The following is a 26,733-nucleotide window of genomic DNA, read 5'->3' on the forward strand; positions in this document are numbered from 1 at the left end:
TCTAGCCAGAGAACCTACTGGTGAAGTAATAATCGAAGAGAACATGGAACCAACTTACGCAGAATATCTCGAAGATCTGTTCGATAAAATTAACACCGTACAACGAATGGCGAGAGAAAATTTGATAAAATCCAAACTAAGATCAAAAGAATATTACGACCGACGAATCAACCCCCAAGATTTTAAAATAGGAGATTCGATATATTTACTAAAAGAACCCAGTAAAGGAAAATTCTCCGATCAATATACTGGACCATACAAAGTGCTAGAAATCTTGCAGAACCAAAACGTCAAGATCGAAGTAAAAGGGATTCCGCGAACGGTGCATTTAAACAAGTTAAAACTAGCGCATAATCGAAATAAGCAATGAATAAAGCGATTTCAGTGGGCAACGTAGTGCGGTAGTATATGTTATAGTGCTGTTCGTCGAATAATACAGATATCGAACACCTAAAAGGAAAAAGGAAAATTATTATACGTGTTTCAATTATTGCTTAAATATAAAACGTGTTAACTTAATGAACAATTAACTAGTGAAAGTGAAAGTTACCTTGTGAACAAGTGATCAACATACAAGAAAGTGTACGTGCAAGTATAGGTTATGGATCGTTGTTCGTGGAACACAATGTATGACAGCTACCTAAAATAAGTGAATAAATTAGTTTCAATTGTCTCAGTGCAAAATACAAGGTTACTAAATGTTATAACTATATTATGGATAAATCAAAAGGAGGTGTAACACTGTCCGTCGAATAATACAGATAGCGAAAACCTAAAAAGAAAAAGGGAAAATTATTATGTGTACTCCAATTATTGTTTGAATATACAACGTGTCGATTCAATAAATAATTAAAAGAGGGGAAGTGAAAGTTACCTTGTAAACAAGTAATCATCAAACAAGAAGGTCTACATGCAAAATATGATATGGCTCCCTGCTTGCGGGACACCATGTACCAGCTGAAAATAAACGAACGAATTAACTTCAATTGCCTTAATGCAAAGAGCAGCATCGCTAAATGTTATAACGGTGCTGTGGAGGCGTGGCAGTGTTCGTCGAATGACACAGATAGCGGAAACTTGGAAAAAGAAAAGAAGTTTATTACGAGTGTTCCAATTACTGTTTGAATGTAAAACGTGTTAGTTCAACGAATAACGAAAACAGTGAAAGTGCAACTTACCTCGTGAACAATCAATCACCATACAAGGAAGTGTACATGCATGGATTTCGCAGATTAACAAGAAGAAATAAAATAGCTGATAAATATAGAAAGTGGTTAGAAAATAATTAAGATAGATTAATTGAGAGTTAGTAATAAATATAACCGGAGTAAAAGGATATTTTATTGTGTATTAATCTACGTAGTATTGTTATATTATTATATCTAACATGTAGAAGTGGATTTTGTACGCATATATGTATATAGTTACAATCCAAGTAGTATTCATAATATTTATTTTCACTGATAACAAGTACGTAAAACCTAAAATAAAACAAAGGTTTTAACAATAAAAAAAAAACAAAAAAAAGGGGGAAGAAGAAAAAAAAGAAGAAAAAAAAAGGAAAGAAAAAAAATATAATATATATAAATATAAAATTTTCTTTTTCTATAAAAGGTTATTCCTATTTCTGATAAACTCGAGAAACGAAAACATTATACCATGATACACTGACACAAAGATACACCACACAGAAGAAACTAATAGAGAACGCTTTAAGCTTGGCAAACTTACCGCCCGACGAATTTGCATACACCATAACCAAAACCCAGGACACATGGCTTTGATTGTTATTTAATAAGGTTTTGGGTTTATAAAATAACGATTCACTTAGATTCGTTTTCTCCAATATATTTCAGTCTTATAACACGTCTTACCACACAGGAATCTCCAAGTCAATAGAACAACGTGGTCGACTTCTAAGACAAAAGAGCGTCGTTAGAAGTCGTACCAACTTAGCTTGTAGTAAGCAGCGATCATACCAACTTAACATTTCTCAACACTCCCCTTTGATCGCTAGTTTCTACAAGCCCCATAGCTTTGGTAAATTGCTGGGTCTTAATCCTAGTTAGGCCTTTGGTGAGAATGTCAGCCACATTCTCAGGACTAGGTACATAAGTATAATCTAGTATCCCCCTCGATACGCAGTTCTTAACGTAAAAGTAGCGCACTTGGACGTGCTTAGAACTCTCAGCAAATATTTCGTCCTTTGACCATGAAATAGCTCCGATATTATCGCAGAATATCTTGCAGGGGCGATGGCAATATGACAGTTGACCCAATTCCTTTAACAGTAAAGAAATCCACACTGTTTCCCTTGCTGCTTCCTGCATTGCCACAAATTCCGCTTCGCACGTCGATTGAACCATAATCGGTTGTTTTTTGGATAGCCAGGATATCGCACCACCAGCGAGTATGAACACATACCCGCTCCTGGATTTCCTGTCTACCGTACAACCCGCAAAATCCGAGTCGCAAAACACCTTCAGAGGTTGCCCGGTCCTTTGGTATACTAACTTCAAGTCTTTGGTCTTTAGTAAATATCTGAATACCCGCTTCGCTGCTTTCCAATCGGATACAGTCGGATTCGCGCATCTTTGGCTTAGTTTCCCTATTGCACACGCAACATCAGGACGACTTACAGTAGCTACATACATTATGTGCCCCACAGCTTGTTCATATAATTTACTGTCGAGAGGCTCATCACGTTCAATATCAAAACCAGCCTCGCATTCTCTAGCTAGCGGTGTCGACACTCCCACCACCCCAACCTCACGAGTAATGTCAAACAGATCCAGCATTTGACCTATCTGTACAGATTGATCGAATACTACAATGGTGCTGTTTGGCTTACTCAGGTGGATGGACAGAAATTGAGTGTCTACGCCTAGCATTCTAACATCTAATTTGTCCTTAATCCTAGTTTTGAATATCTCAATCCACTCATTCGTCCCAAACACGAGGATGTCGTCCACATACACAGCTACAATAAATTTTTTAGACGCATATATACATATAAATATATTTCAATCAATCAATTTGGAGAGTTACATATAAGTATAAACATATATGCCGAACATGTAATAACCTAGTAAATATTAGAGACAGTGCTACCAATACTATGCAATAAATACAATATTATCAATTTATGAAATAAAAGTATACATGAAGTCAAAAACTAATAGTTTAAAGAATACATAAAACATACAATATTGTATTATTAAAGAAATGAAGGTTACATTGTCAGAAATATATATATGTGTGCGAATTCTATCAAATCGATAATCTAAGATACATACTTAAAACTAGCCTACATTCCGGTAAAGGATAAATAAATAATTGACATTTCATTTCGTATGAATACTACACTGCCAAGAGAAATATGCATATGAATACGTATATATATATATATATATATATATAATGTTTTGTAATTCTTCGATTGCGTTATTTATTGTTTTGAGTAGTTTATTTTATAGAGTATTCGATAATATAAAACATACGCGCACACATACATACATACATATATATATATATATGTATATATATACGTATTCATATGCATATTTCTCCTGGCAGTGTAGTATTCATACGAAATGAAATGTCAATTACTTATTAATCCTTTACCGGAATGTATGCTAGTTATAAGTATGTATCTTAGATTATCGATTTGAATCAATAATGTAGAATGCGCATACATTAATAATAGTTTAGTTTAGAATATAATTTATATATTTATATATAGACATGCATGTTCCGTAATATAGTTCTTATTTTATAATTCTTTACCGGAATGTAGGCTAGTTTTAAGTATGTATCTTAGATTATCAATTTGATAGAATGCGCACATATATATATATATATATATATATATATATATATATATATATATATATATATATATATATATATTCCTGGCGTTTCAATTATTTTCCCCTTTTGTAGTTATTCTTATTTCCTGGTTTATTTTGAATTGTGTGTATATGTATTTTGTTTATTGGTTGGATCCGTTAATCGCCCTCGTTTTGTTAATCCTTCCTTTCGTTTCGTAGTGCCGTGTGTTCGTTTGTGCATTCAAATCCTTATTCGCGTGTTTTGTATAGAATGGTTTTCTTGTTCTTGTTACGGCGTGTGCGGAGCGCGGGACGTGACACCCCCGCCCTTGAAGTTCAAATTTCCAAAGGAAATTTGACTGATGGTATCTCTGAGTTCGCTCAAGGCGGACGTAGATGTCGTTGGTAGTTGAGTGACTACCGGTGTTATCGATATCCCTTGAGGTTGTGCTGTTTGATCATCGATATTTCGTCTTCTTTTGAGGTATCGTAGCGGGTGGGTGACTGAGCCGCATATTGCTCCTAATAGGGCGATTCCACATTCGTAAGTTTCACGTAACTGGTATCCGTGTGCGGCTATATCTATTATTGTTTTGATTAGTTTAAATATTGCGAGTATTCCAAATATTGCTGCACTGACAGTTCCAAATTCCATAAAACCAGTCCATAAGCTTGATACGGTATTTTTCGCTATTGTCGTTAATGTGTTTTGTCCATCATTCCCAGGATGTTTACTGTTCCAGGGACGATTGTTTTTCCTGTTGCTCCTCTCGCCAATGCGTTCGAGACTGCAGATTTTCTGCCGGGAACATGACGTGGCTTCCGCTCGTGGCCAACGACGATGGTGCTGAATATCGCCACGTTTGGCGCACGTCCGGGTGGAGTTCCTGTGGTGCGATTCCTTTGCCAAACGGGTAGTTCCGAGTAGCATTTTGTTGTATGTCGTACCTTTACTTGTACCGGAATGCATTTGACTATATGGATCGCTTCTCCTGCGATCAGAGCCATGTGTCCTGGGTTTTGGTTATGGTGTATGCAAATTCGTCGGGCGGTAAGTTTGCCAAGCTTAAAGCGTTCTCTGTTAGTTTCTTCTGTGTGGTGTATCTTTGTGTCAGTGTATCATGGTATAATGTTTTCATTTCTCGAGTTTATCAGAAATAGTAATAACCTTTTATAGAAAAAGAAAATTTTATATTTATATATATTTGTTAAGGAAATTCGAGGATTTGGGAATACAAATTATTGCCTATATTTCCCACACAACAGTTATACATCTATATTACTCTCTGAAGAACGTCTTGCACGCACGCTGGTCGCCAACCGACTATCCTAGATTCTGCTAACATCTGGCAACAGTCTTTTGTCTCCACTAAGCCTTGACGCCCTCTGGCCCTTACACACACACTCTCATGTACAGTGTAAATGTATCACTTCCCTAACAATATTATATTTTTTTTCTTTCCTTTTTTTTCTTCTTTATTTTTCTTCTTCCCCTTTTTCTTTCTTTTTTTTTGTTTTTTTTTTTATTGTTAAAACCTTTGATTTATTTTAGGTTTTACGTACTTGTTATCAGTGAAAATAAATATTATGAATACTACTTGGCTTGTAATTATATACATGTCGGAGATGAAAGGAAAGCTGAAGCCTTTCCTTGGAAATTTTGGGAACATCCTCTAGTACCTTAGCCTAGATTTTATTATAGTTGTAATTGCTTAAGATTTGTAATAAGCGAGATTGGGTTCGAGGTGAGAATCGGTCGCTGAACGTAGCCACGGTCACGGGATGGATGTTTTATCTAACGGAGGTCTGGAGTGGTTGTATGTGTTTTCCGAGAAATGTGGTTGTGGCGGCATGCGGCCTCGAGAGCGGGCCTAGCCACGTGTGATGTTGCCTCGGAGGTGCCGATGCAATGGGACATACATTGTATTAGTAATCAAAACTCCAGGCAGAAACTGCCTAGCAACGGCGTTTGGAACTTTCTCGATGCTTCCAACGAGTGTGCCTAGCAACGGCGTTTGGAACCTTCTCGATGCTTCCAAACGGGTATAGAAAACAAAATGCAATCGTACAGGGAGAAAAATCACCACGAGGCTGGCATTCTTGCGATTGCCTTGGAGAGTGATACATCGAGCATTTTCGACGATCGCATTTGCGTCTAAGTTAGTTTCGCTTAGTAAGGAGTTATCCCGGTGACCGTGGATTCGTTTGAACTCAAACATTGCTAATAGTATTATTTAATTTAATTTAATTATTCGTAGATCGTATTATTCATTAGGCTTAGTGTTTGTTAGACTGATTATTAGTTGTACTTATTATTTGTTAAGCTTAGTGATAGACCTGTATATACGTGTAAATAAAATCTCGGCTTTGTGAAACGATGGCTAGTCCACACGAAGAGTCGTCGCGCGCCCAAAATTCGAATCGTGATCCGACATACATATATGCGTACGTATTGGTAAGTAGTATAAATGAGATTTGTTTTATTGTTATAAATATATAAGTATATATCATCAATAGGAATAAATATCACAAATGTACCTTGTCTTCGAGTATATATATATATATATATATATAGTGGTGAACATAAGTGAAAATTATATGCATAGTTATAAATATTGTTTGTTTACAGGTGGATAGCATCAGTATTTGGTTTCGTACAAATACTTTACAGTTCCACTGTGTGAATTGCTATTCATGTTGTTCCATCCGTCGTTCAGAAAATGGTTGATGAGTTCGCCATCAGTTCTGTACACACATATAAAAATAGTTAATGTATATATGTAGTATCGTGAGTGAGAGGCCTGGGAGTTGGCGGGTGATCCGCGTGGAATGTCGCGAGAGCCGAGGCGTTTGTTTTTGATCGCGTAGTTTTGGAAAGAGGAGACCTACGTGATCTTGGCCACGAGCGGTTGCCAAGGGACGGGAGAAAAGGAATCAACAAACAGAGTTTGCGAGTGGCGTTGCCGAGAGAGTGTTGATTGCATTTTGTGAAAGTCGAGTCGTTATCTAATTATTTAGTTGTGCTGTTTTCTGTACGTTTGGTGTGAATAGTTCAGGTTGAACAACAATCGTCTTTTTCTGTCCGATTAACATCTGTATCATCCATTCCTTGTAAATATATTATATCACGATATTACATATATATATTATTTATTTTTTTTTATATATATAATTTTCGTTTGGATCTGTTCCTTTGTACGAATACTGTATCCCTGTATATAATATAATATATATAATATGTTATAATTATGTTAGTTGTTATTTATTATATATATTTTCCTTAACTCTCTCCCCATTTTCCTTGTTTTTTTTTTTTTTTTTTTTTTTTTTTTTTATTAGTACCTAACATTGCTATTATGATGCTGTATTGTATTGCATTGGCTGTTATTTGTATGTGCGCGCGACGAATTTTTCAACATGGTCGCTCGCGTGTCTCTTTGGTATGGCGTTGGTTTAATGTCAACAGTAACGTGTTGTTGAAATAACTAATTAATTGTTAATCACTATAATTTTATTTAGTAGTGTTTTGTAATATTGTTTTGTGTTTCATGATATTGTGTGTGTCAATACCGTGTGCTACTTTAATGTGATAGCATGGATTGTATTGTTACCGAATTTCAATAGTCATTGTTTTGATTATACGTGACTTGCATTTATGTAAGTCTCGTTTAATTTAGTTAATGTTTTGTGTATTGTGTTACCAGTTATTTCGTGTAGCATAACTTTATTCCTTCGCACCGAGGTCAGTTATGTCTTGTCGTTAATATTTAGTTAGTCTATCTTGATTAATATATATATTTAACAAATATTTAAGAAACAATGGCGAGTGTTGTGGAATCGTTGGACGAAAAAATGGTTTTGACATTGTCGGAAAAGCTTAAAGCATGGGATGCGAACTTTCGCGATATGAGTGCAAAACTCGCCGAATTACAAAGCGGCTTATTCGAACTTAAAACAAAACAAGAACCTAAAACACCCGTATCGCCGCCGACAACGCAACAAGAGACGGTCCAGCCGAGTGGACATACCCAGCCAATTAAGCTAAAAGATGCGATCGAATCGGTGCCAGTGTTTGACGGATATCGACCATCGGTATTCCACTTTTTAAGAGCTTGTGAGCGCGCGCGAAATATGATTTCCAGATATCAAGAACCTCAATTGGTAAAATTGTTAGTAAATAAGCTCCGTGGACACGCGCCCCTCGCCATCGAAGACACAGAATTAACGAGTCTAAACGATTTCGGAAACAAATTAAAGGATCTATTCGGCCCAAAGAAATCTCTTAACGAATATAAAGGGGAATTAGGAACGATATTTCAACGACCCGGGGAAGACATATTAGATTATATGGATCGCGTTAGAAATCTTAGATTGGCAATAATGGACGGAGAAAGAGGCGACTACGGCATCATATCCCCCGATATCCAAGATACTATAGATTGGGAAACGAAAGAAGCTTTCGTTAAAGGACTTCCGAACGAGGTATATGTGCGAGTAAAAATAGCAGGGTACCATACTTTAGAAGATGCGTATCGTCAAGCCGTCAAAGCAACACACGAATTGAAACAAATAACCGATAGAACGCGACCCCAACGACCGACACCCTCGAACTATTACAGACGCGACAACGCACATCCTTCGAACACTAACAACAATATCAGGAACAACCGCCAAGATCGAAGATCGCTACCTCCATCGCAGAATTTTTTGAATTCTACAAGACAAAATATCACGTGTAACTATTGCAAAAAACCCGGGCATCTAGTGAAAGACTGTTACAAATTTAAAGCCCGAGTAGATGCCGGATTAATCGTACCCTATGCTTCGAGACCATCGGGAAACCAAACACGTCCTTCGGGAGAATGGGGCGAGCCACGAAGGAACGATACGCCGAATCGCCCAAGAGTACAGGCGGCAACCAGGCGACCGGCGCCGACGGCAACAAACAGAACAAGGACAGCCACCCCCGCGAGATCGACTCCACCACCCATAACGAGAGACAGAGCGAACGCAATGCCGACCATAAGATCGAACGAACAACCACTAAATATTGTGGGGGAGTCATCCCACAACCAAACGAGGTCACAGACAGAGAATCCAGCATCTCAAGGCAAAAGGAAAAGAGTGAAGCACAAGCAACCGGCGAAGGAAAATCATCAGGAGTTGAATTCAGATTCGGAAGGCGACCTCTCCGAATTATTTCAATAAAATTTAACGATTCCCCAACGAACCCAACTGCACGAATAGTTTCCCCAGATCTAAAGACTAAGACGAGTTTATTATTAGACTCTGGATCGGAAATCAACATTATCAAGAAACCTGCTTTACTCGATTCAGCCATCATCGACGAAAAGGAATCAATCGAAGTGCGAGGAATTACGGCAACGAGCCTGGTCTCCCTAGGGCAGACGGTAATACAGGTTGCGGGCCATCCGGTTGGTTTTCATCATAGTCGATGATTCATTGCTAATCGATCAAGACGGAATCCTAGGATCCGAATTTTTTGCAGGTTGTAAGGCTCGTTTAGATTATGAGGGAAAACATATCAGATGGGGAAATATTTATATTCCCTTCGATAGTAAAGAAAAAATAATTATACCGAAGCGAAGTTCAATAACGTGTTCAGTTAATATCGCTAATCCAGAGATAAAAGAGGGATTTATTCCAAGAATCGAGCCGAACAAGGGAATCTATTTTGGTAATGCAGTTGTGAGGAATCATAAAGGAAAAGGTTACATAAGAGTAATAAATACTACTTCGAGAGATTACGTATTTACAACACCAACGATGGTAATTAAAGAATTTGAAAATCCCCCCCGCCCCCCACCCCGCTTCCTAGGACAGCGTGCAATACAGTTCTAAGATCGGAGGAAAGTAGATACGATAAAATAAATGAGTTACTACGACTCGAACATTTGAACGAAGAAGAAAAGGAAAATGCTAAAAAATTGATTCGTAATAATCAAGATAGGTTTCATATTCCAGGAGATACATTGGAAGCAACCGAAGTTCTGGAACATAGGATAATTACAACGGATAATATACCCATCAATACTAAACAGTATCGATATCCACCAATACATCGAGAAGAAATAAATCGACAGGTCCAAGAACTACTAGATACGGACGTAGTGGAACCATCAATATCTCCATATAACTCCCCGTTATGGATTGTGCTCAAAAACCCGATTCGCAAGGAAATAAGCGCTGGAGATTAGTCATCGATTATAGAAAATTGAACGATAAAACGATTGGCGATGCCTTCCCACTACCCAACATTACAGAAATATTGGATCAATTAGGAAGTGCAAAATATTTTTCCACGTTTGACTTGGCATCGGGCTTTCACCAGATCCGTATGTCACAGGAAGATGCCCACAAAACTGCATTTTCGACACCATACGGGCATTTTCAATTCAAAAGAATGCCCTTTGGATTAAAAGATGCCCCAGCAACATTTCAACGTTTGATGAATTCAATATTATCTGGTCTGCAAGGAATAGAACTATTCGTCTATCTGGATGACATAGTGATTTATTCCACGTCTCTCCAAGAACGCGAAATTAAATTTAATAAATTAATGGAAAGACTGAGGAAAGCTAAATTACGATTACAACCTGATAAGTGCGAATTTTTACGACACGAGGTGAATTATTTAGGACATATAATTAGTGAGGATGGCGTGAAACCCGACCCAAAGAAAGTCGAAGCCGTATCAAAATTTCCACGACCAAAGAGGGCGAAAAATATCAAACGATTTCTGGGACTAGCAGGATATTACAGAAGATTTATACCCGATTTCCCCAAGGTCGCGAAACCATTGACACAACTATTAAAGAAAGATACTCCCTTTAAATGGACAGAAAATCAAGAAAACGCATTCAATAATTTAAAGACAGCGTTAGTGACGAAACCCATCCTGCAATATCCAGACTTTTCTAAACCCTTTAACCTTACTACAGACGCATCAGGATATGCAATAAGCGGTGTACTGAGTCAAGGGCCAATCGGAAAGGATTTGCCGATTGCGTATGCCTCAAGGCTATTAAATCCCGCCGAACGAAACTACTCTACCATAGAAAAGGAGTGTCTGGCAATTGTTTACAGCGCAATGCACTTCCGACCGTATCTTTACGGAAGAAAGTTTACCATCGTAACCGATCATAAACCTTTAGCGTGGATGCATTCTATCAAAGATCCTACTTCAAGAATTTGGAAATGGAAATTAAAGTTATCGGACTTCGAATTTGATATTGTATACAAAGAAGGCAGGGCGAACGGAAACGCAGACGCATTATCTAGGAAACCTCCGGAAGTTTGTTTACCAATCAGAAAGAGAGAGGAAGTCTCACCGATTCGCTATCCTGTCTCAAAAAGATTCGAAATAGATACGTCAACCGAAGACTCTCCCATATTCGAAGCTAAACCACACGTCTTGCCTCAATCCAGTGATTCTAAAAATCAAGGAAAGGGTTTTACCCGAAAACATTTTACAATAGAAGAAACCCCCATAAAATATTTAGACCAAGCATTAGCAGAAATCGATGTAAGTACAGATAGAGAAATAACCAATCGAGAAAAAGAAGGCACGGATACAACAAGCGAAAAAGAGACCTCCACTGTAATTCCAGAACTAATTCAACAACGAGAAAAGGACACGAGACCTACGATAATTGCGGAACTAAGAATTTCAGAAACCCGAGACTCAATTGCGAGAGTAAATGACCATAAAGTAGTATTTATAGATATACATGGCAATCCGATAGATAAAGGAGCCTTAGAAATGAAGGAAACGGGAAAGTTACCTCGTTATGAAGATTTAATGTTAGAAAAAGCAAGATTGAATTACGATTCTGGAAAATACATTGTATTCCTACCGATAAAGGAAAATAGAAATATTCCAATAACACCAGAAAATTTATTAAACTCGCTAAGATCTCTATTAGACGCAGTAAATGAGAAACAATACCCTGGCGATATACAATCAGAAAATTAAAGGAAATATTTATGGAAAAAACCTTAACCATCACCATTTGCACTGGGGAAGTAATTACCCCATCTGTGGAAGCGCGGAACAACATAATACGAGAAAAACATGAATCAAGCGTAGCAGGACACAAAGGAATAACAAAAACTTATCAAAGAATACGACAACATTACTATTGGGAAAATATGAAAAAGGAAATTCAAGATTACGTAAGAACATGTAAGGAATGTCAATTGAAGAAACTCACAAGAATAAAAGCAAAGCAACCAATGGTACTTACAGACACACCAGGTAAAGCGTTCGATAAGGTTAGTATGGATATTATAGGTCCATTACCAAAAACCCAAAAGGGAAACGAATATATATTAACTATCCAAGACTTATTAACAAAATACTCAATTGGGATTCCACTAGGAGGAATCTCTTCAGCCTCTCGGCCTATCTTAGCGGACGTTTTTGTAAAGCGATTTATTTGTCGTTTCGGGTCACCGAGAGCTATTCTCACTGATCAAGGAACGAACTTTACATCCTCACTAATGAAGAAAGTAGCAAAGAGATTCCGCATCAAACAATATACCACGACGGCATATCATCCACAAAGTAACGGTTCAATCGAAAGATCTCACCACGTGCTGATAGAATATCTCAAATTATACATTGAAAATTCCAAAAATTGGGACGAATGGGTAGAATTAGCTATGTTTTCCTATAATACCTCTGTACACGAAGGAACGAAATTCTCCCCGCACGAATTAGTTTTTGGACATCTAGCCAGAGAACCTACTGGTGAAGTAATAATCGAAGAGAACATGGAACCAACTTACGCAGAATATCTCGAAGATCTGTTCGATAAAATTAACACCGTACAACGAATGGCGAGAGAAAATTTGATAAAATCCAAACTAAGATCAAAAGAATATTACGACCGACGAATCAACCCCCAAGATTTTAAAATAGGAGATTCGATATATTTACTAAAAGAACCCAGTAAAGGAAAATTCTCCGATCAATATACTGGACCATACAAAGTGCTAGAAATCTTGCAGAACCAAAACGTCAAGATCGAAGTAAAAGGGATTCCGCGAACGGTGCATTTAAACAAGTTAAAACTAGCGCATAATCGAAATAAGCAATGAATAAAGCGATTTCAGTGGGCAACGTAGTGCGGTAGTATATGTTATAGTGCTGTTCGTCGAATAATACAGATATCGAACACCTAAAAGGAAAAAGGAAAATTATTATACGTGTTTCAATTATTGCTTAAATATAAAACGTGTTAACTTAATGAACAATTAACTAGTGAAAGTGAAAGTTACCTTGTGAACAAGTGATCAACATACAAGAAAGTGTACGTGCAAGTATAGGTTATGGATCGTTGTTCGTGGAACACAATGTATGACAGCTACCTAAAATAAGTGAATAAATTAGTTTCAATTGTCTCAGTGCAAAATACAAGGTTACTAAATGTTATAACTATATTATGGATAAATCAAAAGGAGGTGTAACACTGTCCGTCGAATAATACAGATAGCGAAAACCTAAAAAGAAAAAGGGAAAATTATTATGTGTACTCCAATTATTGTTTGAATATACAACGTGTCGATTCAATAAATAATTAAAAGAGGGGAAGTGAAAGTTACCTTGTAAACAAGTAATCATCAAACAAGAAGGTCTACATGCAAAATATGATATGGCTCCCTGCTTGCGGGACACCATGTACCAGCTGAAAATAAACGAACGAATTAACTTCAATTGCCTTAATGCAAAGAGCAGCATCGCTAAATGTTATAACGGTGCTGTGGAGGCGTGGCAGTGTTCGTCGAATGACACAGATAGCGGAAACTTGGAAAAAGAAAAGAAGTTTATTACGAGTGTTCCAATTACTGTGTTAGTTCAACGAATAACGAAAACAGTGAAAGTGCAACTTACCTCGTGAACAATCAATCATCATACAAGGAAGTGTACATGCATGGATTTCGCAGATTAACAAAAAGAAATAAAATAGCTGATAAATATAGAAAGTGGTTAGAAAATAATTAAGATAGATTAATTGAGAGTTAGTAATAAATATAACCGGAGTAAAAGGATATTTTATTGTGTATTAATCTACGTAGTATTGTTATATTATTATATCTAACATGTAGAAGTGGATTTTGTACGCATATATGTATATAGTTACAATCCAAGTAGTATTCATAATATTTATTTTCACTGATAACAAGTACGTAAAACCTAAAATAAAACAAAGGTTTTAACAATAAAAAAAAAACAAAAAAAAGGGGGAAGAAGAAAAAAAAAGAAGAAAAAAAAAGGAAAGAAAAAAAATATAATATATATAAATATAAAATTTTCTTTTTCTATAAAAGGTTATTCCTATTTCTGATAAACTCGAGAAACGAAAACATTATACCATGATACACTGACACAAAGATACACCACACAGAAGAAACTAATAGAGAACGCTTTAAGCTTGGCAAACTTACCGCCCGACGAATTAGCATACACCATAACCAAAACCCAGGACACATGGCTTTGATTGTTATTTAATAAGGTTTTGGGTTTATAAAATAACGATTCACTTAGATTCGTTTTCTCCAATATATTTCAGTCTTATAACACGTCTTACCACACAGGAATCTCCAAGTCAATAGAACAACGTGGTCGACTTCTAAGACAAAAGAGCGTCGTTAGAAGTCGTACCAACTTAGCTTGTAGTAAGCAGCGATCATACCAACTTAACATTTCTCAACACTCCCCTTTGATCGCTAGTTTCTACAAGCCCCATAGCTTTGGTAAATTGCTGGGTCTTAATCCTAGTTAGGCCTTTGGTGAGAATGTCAGCCACATTCTCAGGACTAGGTACATAAGTATAATCTAGTATCCCCCTCGATACGCAGTTCTTAACGTAAAAGTAGCGCACTTGGACGTGCTTAGAACTCTCAGCAACTATTTCGTCCTTTGACCATGAAATAGCTCCGATATTATCGCAGAATATCTTGCAGGGGCGATGGCAATATGACAGTTGACCCAATTCCTTTAACAGTAAAGAAATCCACACTGTTTCCCTTGCTGCTTCCTGCATTGCCACAAATTCCGCTTCGCACGTCGATTGAGCTATAATCGGTTGTTTTTTGGATAGCCAGGATATCGCACCACCAGCGAGTATGAACACATACCCGCTCCTGGATTTCCTGTCTACCGTACAACCCGCAAAATCCGAGTCGCAAAACACCTTCAGAGGTTGCCCGGTCCTTTGGTATACTAACTTCAAGTCTTTGGTCTTTAGTAAATATCTGAATACCCGCTTCGCTGCTTTCCAATCGGATACAGTCGGATTCGCGCATCTTTGGCTTAGTTTCCCTATTGCACACGCAACATCAGGACGACTTACAGTAGCTACATACATTATGTGCCCCACAGCTTGTTCATATAATTTACTGTCGAGAGGCTCATCACGTTCAATATCAAAACCAGCCTCGCATTCTCTAGCTAGCGGTGTCGACACTCCCACCACCCCAACCTCACGAGTAATGTCAAACAGATCCAGCATTTGACCTATCTGTACAGATTGATCGAATACTACAGTGGTGCTGTTTGGCTTACTCAGGTGGATGGACAGAAATTGAGTGTCTACGCCTAGCATTCTAACATCTAATTTGTCCTTAATCCTAGTTTTGAATATCTCAATCCACTCATTCGTCCCAAACACGAGGATGTCGTCCACATACACAGCTACAATAAATTTTTTAGACGCATATATATATATATATAAATATATTTCAATCAATCAATTTGGAGAGTTACATATAAGTATAAACATATATGCCGAACATGTAATAACCTAGTAAATATTAGAGACAGTGCTTCCAATACTATGCAATAAATACAATATTATCAATTGATGAAATAAAAGTATACATGAAGTCAAAAACTAATAGTTTAACGAATACATAAAACATACAATATTGTATTATTAAAGAAATGAAGGTTACATTGTCAGAAATATATATATGTGTGCGAATTCTATCAAATCGATAATCTAAGATACATACTTAAAACTAGCCTACATTCCGGTAAAGGATAAATAAATAATTGACATTTCATTTCGTATGAATACTACACTGCCTAGAGAAATATGCATATGAATACGTGTATATATATATATATATATATATATATATATATATATATATATATATATATATATATATATATATAATGTTTTGTAATTCTTCGATTGCGTTATTTATTGTTTTGAGTAGTTTATTTTATAGAGTATTCGATAATATAAAACATACGCGCACACATACATATATATATATATATATATATATATATATATATATATATATATATATATATATATATATATATATATATATATATATATATATATATATATATATATATATATATATATATATATATATTCCTGGCGTTTCAATTATTTTCCCCTTTTGTAGTTATTCTTATTTCCTGGTTTATTTTGAATTGTGTGTATATGTATTTTGTTTATTGGTTGGATCCGTTAATCGCCCTCGTTTTGTTAATCCTTCCTTTCGTTTCGTAGTGCCGTGTGTTCGTTTGTGCATTCAAATCCTTATTCGCGTGTTTTGTATAGAATGGTTTTCTTGTTCTTGTTACGGCGTGTGCGGAGCGCGGGACGTGACACCCCCGCCCTTGAAGTTCAAATTTCGAAAGGAAATTTGACTGATGGTATCTCTGAGTTCGCTCAAGGCGGACGTAGATGTCGTTGGTAGTTGAGTGACTACCGGTGTTATCGATATCCCTTGAGGTTGTGCTGTTTGATCATCGATATTTCGTCTTCTTTTGAGGTATCGTAGCGGGTGGGTGACTGAGCCGCATATTGCTCCTAATAGGGCGATTCCACATTCGTAAGTTTCACGTAACTGGTATCCGTGTGCGGCTATATCTATTATTGTTTTGATTAGTTTAAATATTGCGAGTATTCCAAATATTGCTGCACTGACAGTTCCAAATTCCATAAAACCAGTCCATAAGCTTGATACGGTATTTTTCGCTATTGTCGTTAATGTGTTTTGTCCATCATTCCCAGGATGTTTACTGTTCCAGGGACGATTGTTTTTCCTGTTGCTCCTCTCGCCAATGCGTTCGAGACTGCAGATTTTCTGCCGGGAACATGACGTGGCTTCCGCTCGTGGCCAACGACGATGGTGCTGAATATCGCCACGTTTGGCGCACGTCCGGGTGGAGTTCCTGTGGTGCGATTCCTTTGCCAAACGGGTAGTTCCGAGTAGCATTTTGTTGTATGTCGTACCTTTACTTGTACCGGAATGCATTTGACTATATGGATCGCTTCTCCTGCGATCAGAGCCATGTGTCCTGGGTTTTGGTTATGGTGTATGCAAATTCGTCGGGCGGTAAGTTTGCCAAGCTTAAAGCGTTCTCTGTTAGTTTCTTCTGTGTGGTGTATCTTTGTGTCAGTGTATCATGGTATAATGTTTTCATTTCTCGAGTTTATCAGAAATAGTAATAACCTTTTATAGAAAAAGAAAATTTTATATTTATATATATTTGTTAAGGAAATTCGAGGATTTGGGAATACAAATTATTGCCTATATTTCCCACACAACAGTTATACATCTATATTACTCTCTGAAGAACGTCTTGCACGCACGCTGGTCGCCAACCGACTATCCTAGATTCTGCTAACATCTGGCAACAGTCTTTTGTCTCCACTAAGCCTTGACGCCCTCTGGCCCTTACACACACACTCTCATGTACAGTGTAAATGTATCACTTCCCTAACAATATTATATTTTTTTTCTTTCCTTTTTTTTCTTCTTTATTTTTCTTCTTCCCCTTTTTCTTTCTTTTTTTTTGTTTTTTTTTTTATTGTTAAAACCTTTGATTTATTTTAGGTTTTACGTACTTGTTATCAGTGAAAATAAATATTATGAATACTACTTGGCTTGTAATTATATACATGTCGGAGATGAAAGGAAAGCCGAAGCCTTTCCTTGGAAATTTTGGGAACATCCTCTAGTACCTTAGCCTAGATTTTATTATAGTTGTAATTGCTTAAGATTTGTAATAAGCGAGATTGGGTTCGAGGTGAGAATCGGTCGCTGAACGTAGCCACGGTCACGGGATGGATGTTTTATCTAACGGAGGTCTGGAGTGGTTGTATGTGTTTTCCGAGAAATGTGGTTGTGGCGGCATGCGGCCTCGAGAGCGGGCCTAGCCACGTGTGATGTTGCCTCGGAGGTGCCGATGCAATGGGACATACATTGTATTAGTAATCAAAACTCCAGGCAGAAACTGCCTAGCAACGGCGTTTGGAACTTTCTCGATGCTTCCAACGAGTGTGCCTAGCAACGGCGTTTGGAACCTTCTCGATGCTTCCAAACGGGTATAGAAAACAAAATGCAATCGTACAGGGAGAAAAATCACCACGAGGCTGGCATTCTTGCGATTGCCTTGGAGAGTGATACATCGAGCATTTTCGACGATCGCATTTGCGTCTAAGTTAGTTTCGCTTAGTAAGGAGTTATCCCGGTGACCGTGGATTCGTTTGAACTCAAACATTGCTAATAGTATTATTTAATTTAATTTAATTATTCGTAGATCGTATTATTCATTAGTCTTAGTGTTTGTTAGACTTATTATTAGTTGTACTTATTATTTGTTAAGCTTAGTGATAGACCTGTATATACGTGTAAATAAAATCTCGGCTTTGTGAAACGATGGCTAGTCCACATGAAGAGTCGTCGCGCGCCCAAAATTCGAATCGTGATCCGACATACATATATGCGTACGTATTGGTAAGTAGTATAAATGAGATTTGTTTTATTGTTATAAATATATAAGTATATATCATCAATAGGAATAAATATCACAAATGTACCTTGTCTTCGAGTATATATATATATATATATATAGTGGTGAACATAAGTGAAAATTATATGCATAGTTATAAATATTGTTTGTTTACAGGTGGATAGCATCAGTATTTGGTTTCGTACAAATACTTTACAGTTCCACTGTGTGAATTGCTATTCATGTTGTTCCATCCGTCGTTCAGAAAATGGTTGATGAGTTCGCCATCAGTTCTGTACACACATATAAAAATAGTTAATGTATATATGTAGTATCGTGAGTGAGAGGCCTGGGAGTTGGCGGGTGATCCGCGTGGAATGTCGCGAGAGCCGAGGCGTTTGTTTTTGATCGCGTAGTTTTGGAAAGAGGAGACCTACGTGATCTTGGCCACGAGCGGTTGCCAAGGGACGGGAGAAAAGGAATCAACAAACAGAGTTTGCGAGTGGCGTTGCCGAGAGAGTGTTGATTGCATTTTGTGAAAGTCGAGTCGTTATCTAATTATTTAGTTGTGCTGTTTTCTGTACGTTTGGTGTGAATAGTTCAGGTTGAACAACAATCGTCTTTTTCTGTCCGATTAACATCTGTATCATCCATTCCTTGTAAATATATTATATCACGATATTACATATATATATTATTTATTTTTTTTTATATATATAATTTTCGTTTGGATCTGTTCCTTTGTACGAATACTGTATCCCTGTATATAATATAATATATATAATATGTTATAATTATGTTAGTTGTTATTTATTATATATATTTTCCTTAACTCTCTCCCCATTTTCCTTGTTTTTTTTTTTTTTTTTTTTTTTTTTTTTTATTAGTACCTAACATTGCTATTATGATGCTGTATTGTATTGCATTGGCTGTTATTTGTATGTGCGCGCGACGAATTTTTCAACATGGTCGCTCGCGTGTCTCTTTGGTATGGCGTTGGTTTAATGTCAACAGTAACGTGTTGTTGAAATAACTAATTAATTGTTAATCACTATAATTTTATTTAGTAGTGTTTTGTAATATTGTTTTGTGTTTCATGATATTGTGTGTGTCAATACCGTGTGCTACTTTAATGTGATAGCATGGATTGTATTGTTACCGAATTTCAATAGTCATTGTTTTGATTATACGTGACTTGCATTTATGTAAGTCTCGTTTAATTTAGTTAATGTTTTGTGTATTGTGTTACCAGTTATTTCGTGTAGCATAACTTTATTCCTTCGCACCGAGGTCAGTTATGTCTTGTCGTTAATATTTAGTTAGTCTATCTTGATTAATATATATATTTAACAAATATTTAAGAAACAATGGCGAGTGTTGTGGAATCGTTGGACGAAAAAATGGTTTTGACATTGTCGGAAAAGCTTAAAGCATGGGATGCGAACTTTCGCGATATGAGTGCAAAACTCGCCGAATTACAAAGCGGCTTATTCGAACTTAAAACAAAACAAGAACCTAAAACACCCGTATCGCCGCCGACAACGCAACAAGAGACGGTCCAGCCGAGTGGACATACCCAGCCAATTAAGCTAAAAGATGCGATCGAATCGGTGCCAGTGTTTGACGGATATCGACCATCGGTATTCCACTTTTTAAGAGCTTGTGAGCGCGCGCGAAATATGATTTCCAGATATCAAGAACCTCAATTGGTAAAATTGTTAGTAAATAAGCTCCGTGGACACGCGCCCCTCGCCATCGAAGACACAGAATTAACGAGTCTAAACGATTTCGGAAACAAATTAAAGGATCTATTCGGCCCAAAGAAATCTCTTAACGAATATAAAGGGGAATTAGGAACGATATTTCAACGACCCGGGGAAGACATATTAGATTATATGGATCGCGTTAGAAATCTTAGATTGGCAATAATGGACGGAGAAAGAGGCGACTACGGCATCATATCCCCCGATATCCAAGATACTATAGATTGGGAAACGAAAGAAGCTTTCGTTAAAGGACTTCCGAACGAGGTATATGTGCGAGTAAAAATAGCAGGGTACCATACTTTAGAAGATGCGTATCGTCAAGCCGTCAAAGCAACACACGAATTGAAACAAATAACCGATAGAACGCGACCCCAACGACCGACACCCTCGAACTATTACAGACGCGACAACGCACATCCTTCGAACACTAACAACAATATCAGGAACAACCGCCAAGATCGAAGATCGCTACCTCCATCGCAGAATTTTTTGAATTCTACAAGACAAAATATCACGTGTAACTATTGCAAAAAACCCGGGCATCTAGTGAAAGACTGTTACAAATTTAAAGCCCGAGTAGATGCCGGATTAATCGTACCCTATGCTTCGAGACCATCGGGAAACCAAACACGTCCTTCGGGAGAATGGGGCGAGCCACGAAGGAACGATACGCCGAATCGCCCAAGAGTACAGGCGGCAACCAGGCGACCGGCGCCGACGGCAACAAACAGAACAAGGACAGCCACCCCCGCGAGATCGACTCCACCACCCATAACGAGAGACAGAGCGAACGCAATGCCGACCATAAGATCGAACGAACAACCACTAAATATTGTGGGGGAGTCATCCCACAACCAAACGAGGTCACAGACAGAGAATCCAGAATCTCAAGGCAAAAGGAAAAGAGTGAAGCACAAGCAACCGGCGAAGGAAAATCATCAGGAGTTGAATTCAGATTCGGAAGGCGACCTCTCCGAATTATTTCAATAAAATTTAACGATTCCCCAACGAACCCAACTGCACGAATAGTTTCCCCAGATCTAAAGACTAAGACGAGTTTATTATTAGACTCTGGATCGGAAATCAACATTATCAAGAAACCTGCTTTACTCGATTCAGCCATCATCGACGAAAAGGAATCAATCGAAGTGCGAGGAATTACGGCAACGAGCCTGGTCTCCCTAGGGCAGACGGTAATACAGGTTGCGGGCCATCCGGTTGGTTTTCATCATAGTCGATGATTCATTGCTAATCGATCAAGACGGAATCCTAGGATCCGAATTTTTTGCAGGTTGTAAGGCTCGTTTAGATTATGAGGGAAAACATATCAGATGGGGAAATATTTATATTCCCTTCGATAGTAAAGAAAAAATAATTATACCGAAGCGAAGTTCAATAACGTGTTCAGTTAATATCGCTAATCCAGAGATAAAAGAGGGATTTATTCCAAGAATCGAGCCGAACAAGGGAATCTATTTTGGTAATGCAGTTGTGAGGAATCATAAAGGAAAAGGTTACATAAGAGTAATAAATACTACTTCGAGAGATTACGTATTTACAACACCAACGATGGTAATTAAAGAATTTGAAAATCCCCCCCGCCCCCCACCCCGCTTCCTAGGACAGCGTGCAATACAGTTCTAAGATCGGAGGAAAGTAGATACGATAAAATAAATGAGTTACTACGACTCGAACATTTGAACGAAGAAGAAAAGGAAAATGCTAAAAAATTGATTCGTAATAATCAAGATAGGTTTCATATTCCAGGAGATACATTGGAAGCAACCGAAGTTCTGGAACATAGGATAATTACAACGGATAATATACCCATCAATACTAAACAGTATCGATATCCACCAATACATCGAGAAGAAATAAATCGACAGGTCCAAGAACTACTAGATACGGACGTAGTGGAACCATCAATATCTCCATATAACTCCCCGTTATGGATTGTGCTCAAAAACCCGATTCGCAAGGAAATAAGCGCTGGAGATTAGTCATCGATTATAGAAAATTGAACGATAAAACGATTGGCGATGCCTTCCCACTACCCAACATTACAGAAATATTGGATCAATTAGGAAGTGCAAAATATTTTTCCACGTTTGACTTGGCATCGGGCTTTCACCAGATCCGTATGTCACAGGAAGATGCCCACAAAACTGCATTTTCGACACCATACGGGCATTTTCAATTCAAAAGAATGCCCTTTGGATTAAAAGATGCCCCAGCAACATTTCAACGTTTGATGAATTCAATATTATCTGGTCTGCAAGGAATAGAACTATTCGTCTATCTGGATGACATAGTGATTTATTCCACGTCTCTCCAAGAACGCGAAATTAAATTTAATAAATTAATGGAAAGACTGAGGAAAGCTAAATTACGATTACAACCTGATAAGTGCGAATTTTTACGACACGAGGTGAATTATTTAGGACATATAATTAGTGAGGATGGCGTGAAACCCGACCCAAAGAAAGTCGAAGCCGTATCAAAATTTCCACGACCAAAGAGGGCGAAAAATATCAAACGATTTCTGGGACTAGCAGGATATTACAGAAGATTTATACCCGATTTCCCCAAGGTCGCGAAACCATTGACACAACTATTAAAGAAAGATACTCCCTTTAAATGGACAGAAAATCAAGAAAACGCATTCAATAATTTAAAGACAGCGTTAGTGACGAAACCCATCCTGCAATATCCAGACTTTTCTAAACCCTTTAACCTTACTACAGACGCATCAGGATATGCAATAAGCGGTGTACTGAGTCAAGGGCCAATCGGAAAGGATTTGCCGATTGCGTATGCCTCAAGGCTATTAAATCCCGCCGAACGAAACTACTCTACCATAGAAAAGGAGTGTCTGGCAATTGTTTACAGCGCAATGCACTTCCGACCGTATCTTTACGGAAGAAAGTTTACCATCGTAACCGATCATAAACCTTTAGCGTGGATGCATTCTATCAAAGATCCTACTTCAAGAATTTGGAAATGGAAATTAAAGTTATCGGACTTCGAATTTGATATTGTATACAAAGAAGGCAGGGCGAACGCAAACGCAGACGCATTATCTAGGAACCCTCCGGAAGTTTGTTTACCAATCAGAAAGAGAGAGGAAGTCTCACCGATTCGCTATCCTGTCTCAAAAAGATTCGAAATAGATACGTCAACCGAAGACTCTCCCATATTCGAAGCTAAACCACACGTCTTGCCTCAATCCAGTGATTCTAAAAATCAAGGAAAGGGTTTTACCCGAAAACATTTTACAATAGAAGAAACCCCCATAAAATATTTAGACCAAGCATTAGCAGAAATCGATGTAAGTACAGATAGAGCAATAACCAATCGAGAAAAAGAAGGCACGGATACAACAAGCGAAAAAGAGACCTCCACTGTAATTCCAGAACTAATTCAACAACGAGAAAAGGACACGAGACCTACGATAATTGCGGAACTAAGAATTTCAGAAACCCGAGACTCAATTGCGAGAGTAAATGACCATAAAGTAGTATTTATAGATATACATGGCAATCCGATAGATAAAGGAGCCTTAGAAATGAAGGAAACGGGAAAGTTACCTCGTTATGAAGATTTAATGTTAGAAAAAGCAAGATTGAATTACGATTCTGGAAAATACATTGTATTCCTACCGATAAAGGAAAATAGAAATATTCCAATAACACCAGAAAATTTATTAAACTCGCTAAGATCTCTATTAGACGCAGTAAATGAGAAACAATACCCTGGCGATATACAATCAGAAAATTAAAGGAAATATTTATGGAAAAAACCTTAACCATCACCATTTGCACTGGGGAAGTAATTACCCCATCTGTGGAAGCGCGGAACAACATAATACGAGAAAAACATGAATCAAGCGTAGCAGGACACAAAGGAATAACAAAAACTTATCAAAGAATACGACAACATTACTATTGGGAAAATATGAAAAAGGAAATTCAAGATTACGTAAGAACATGTAAGGAATGTCAATTGAAGAAACTCACAAGAATAAAAGCAAAGCAACCAATGGTACTTACAGACACACCAGGTAAAGCGTTCGATAAGGTTAGTATGGATATTATAGGTCCATTACCAAAAACCCAAAAGGGAAACGAATATATATTAACTATCCAAGACTTATTAACAAAATACTCAATTGGGATTCCACTAGGAGGAATCTCTTCAGCCTCTCGGCCTATCTTAGCGGACGTTTTTGTAAAGCGATTTATTTGTCGTTTCGGGTCACCGAGAGCTATTCTCACTGATCAAGGAACGAACTTTACATCCTCACTAATGAAGAAAGTAGCAAAGAGATTCCGCATCAAACAATATACCACGACGGCATATCATCCACAAAGTAACGGTTCAATCGAAAGATCTCACCACGTGCTGATAGAATATCTCAAATTATACATTGAAAATTCCAAAAATTGGGACGAATGGGTAGAATTAGCTATGTTTTCCTATAATACCTCTGTACACGAAGGAACGAAATTCTCCCCGCACGAATTAGTTTTTGGACATCTAGCCAGAGAACCTACTGGTGAAGTAATAATCGAAGAGAACATGGAACCAACTTACGCAGAATATCTCGAAGATCTGTTCGATAAAATTAACACCGTACAACGAATGGCGAGAGAAAATTTGATAAAATCCAAACTAAGATCAAAAGAATATTACGACCGACGAATCAACCCCCAAGATTTTAAAATAGGAGATTCGATATATTTACTAAAAGAACCCAGTAAAGGAAAATTCTCCGATCAATATACTGGACCATACAAAGTGCTAGAAATCTTGCAGAACCAAAACGTCAAGATCGAAGTAAAAGGGATTCCGCGAACGGTGCATTTAAACAAGTTAAAACTAGCGCATAATCGAAATAAGCAATGAATAAAGCGATTTCAGTGGGCAACGTAGTGCGGTAGTATATGTTATAGTGCTGTTCGTCGAATAATACAGATATCGAACACCTAAAAGGAAAAAGGAAAATTATTATACGTGTTTCAATTATTGCTTAAATATAAAACGTGTTAACTTAATGAACAATTAACTAGTGAAAGTGAAAGTTACCTTGTGAACAAGTGATCAACATACAAGAAAGTGTACGTGCAAGTATAGGTTATGGATCGTTGTTCGTGGAACACAACGTATGACAGCTACCTAAAATAAGTGAATAAATTAGTTTCAATTGTCTCAGTGCAAAATACAAGGTTACTAAATGTTATAACTATATTATGGATAAATCAAAAGGAGGTGTAACACTGTCCGTCGAATAATACAGATAGCGAAAACCTAAAAAGAAAAAGGGAAAATTATTATGTGTACTCCAATTATTGTTTGAATATACAACGTGTCGATTCAATAAATAATTAAAAGAGGGGAAGTGAAAGTTACCTTGTAAACAAGTAATCATCAAACAAGAAGGTCTACATGCAAAATATGATATGGCTCCCTGCTTGCGGGACACCATGTACCAGCTGAAAATAAACGAACGAATTAACTTCAATTGTCTTAATGCAAAGAGCAGCATCGCTAAATGTTATAACGGTGCTGTGGAGGCGTGGCAGTGTTCGTCGAATGACACAGATAGCGGAAACTTGGAAAAAGAAAAGAAGTTTATTACGAGTGTTCCAATTACTGTTTGAATGTAAAACGTGTTAGTTCAACGAATAACGAAAACAGTGAAAGTGCAACTTACCTCGTGAACAATCAATCACCATACAAGGAAGTGTACATGCATGGATTTCGCAGATTAACAAGAAGAAATAAAATAGCTGATAAATATAGAAAGTGGTTAGAAAATAATTAAGATAGATTAATTGAGAGTTAGTAATAAATATAACCGGAGTAAAAGGATATTTTATTGTGTATTAATCTACGTAGTATTGTTATATTATTATATCTAACATGTAGAAGTGGATTTTGTACGCATATATGTATATAGTTACAATCCAAGTAGTATTCATAATATTTATTTTCACTGATAACAAGTACGTAAAACCTAAAATAAAACAAAGGTTTTAACAATAAAAAAAAAAACAAAAAAAAGGGGGAAGAAGAAAAAAAAAGAAGAAAAAAAAGGAAAGAAAAAAAATATAATATATATAAATATAAAATTTTCTTTTTCTATAAAAGGTTATTCCTATTTCTGATAAACTCGAGAAACGAAAACATTATACCATGATACACTGACACAAAGATACACCACACAGAAGAAACTAATAGAGAACGCTTTAAGCTTGGCAAACTTACCGCCCGACGAATTTGCATACACCATAACCAAAACCCAGGACACATGGCTTTGATTGTTATTTAATAAGGTTTGGGTTTATAA

At 37.2% G+C, this 26,733-nt stretch overlaps 1 long non-coding RNA gene across 2 annotated transcripts; it reads right to left on the minus strand.

The window, feature by feature from the left end:
• Positions 1-26,320, minus strand: LOC126876804 (uncharacterized). Of its 2 annotated transcripts, none has more exons than XR_007694536.1 (3): positions 26,098-26,320; positions 13,134-13,746; positions 1-450 (listed from the first exon to the last, which is right to left on the minus strand). It is a non-coding gene; the product is annotated as an uncharacterized LOC126876804 (long non-coding RNA). The 2 variants fall into 2 exon arrangements; XR_007694535.1 differs by lacking the exon at positions 1-450 and adding an exon at positions 12,887-13,033.
• Positions 26,321-26,733: the final 413 nt, after the last annotated feature.

Source organism: Bombus huntii, unplaced genomic scaffold (assembly GCF_024542735.1).
Source record: "Bombus huntii isolate Logan2020A unplaced genomic scaffold, iyBomHunt1.1 ctg00000095.1, whole genome shotgun sequence".
Lineage (NCBI taxonomy): Eukaryota > Metazoa > Arthropoda > Insecta > Hymenoptera > Apidae > Bombus > Bombus huntii.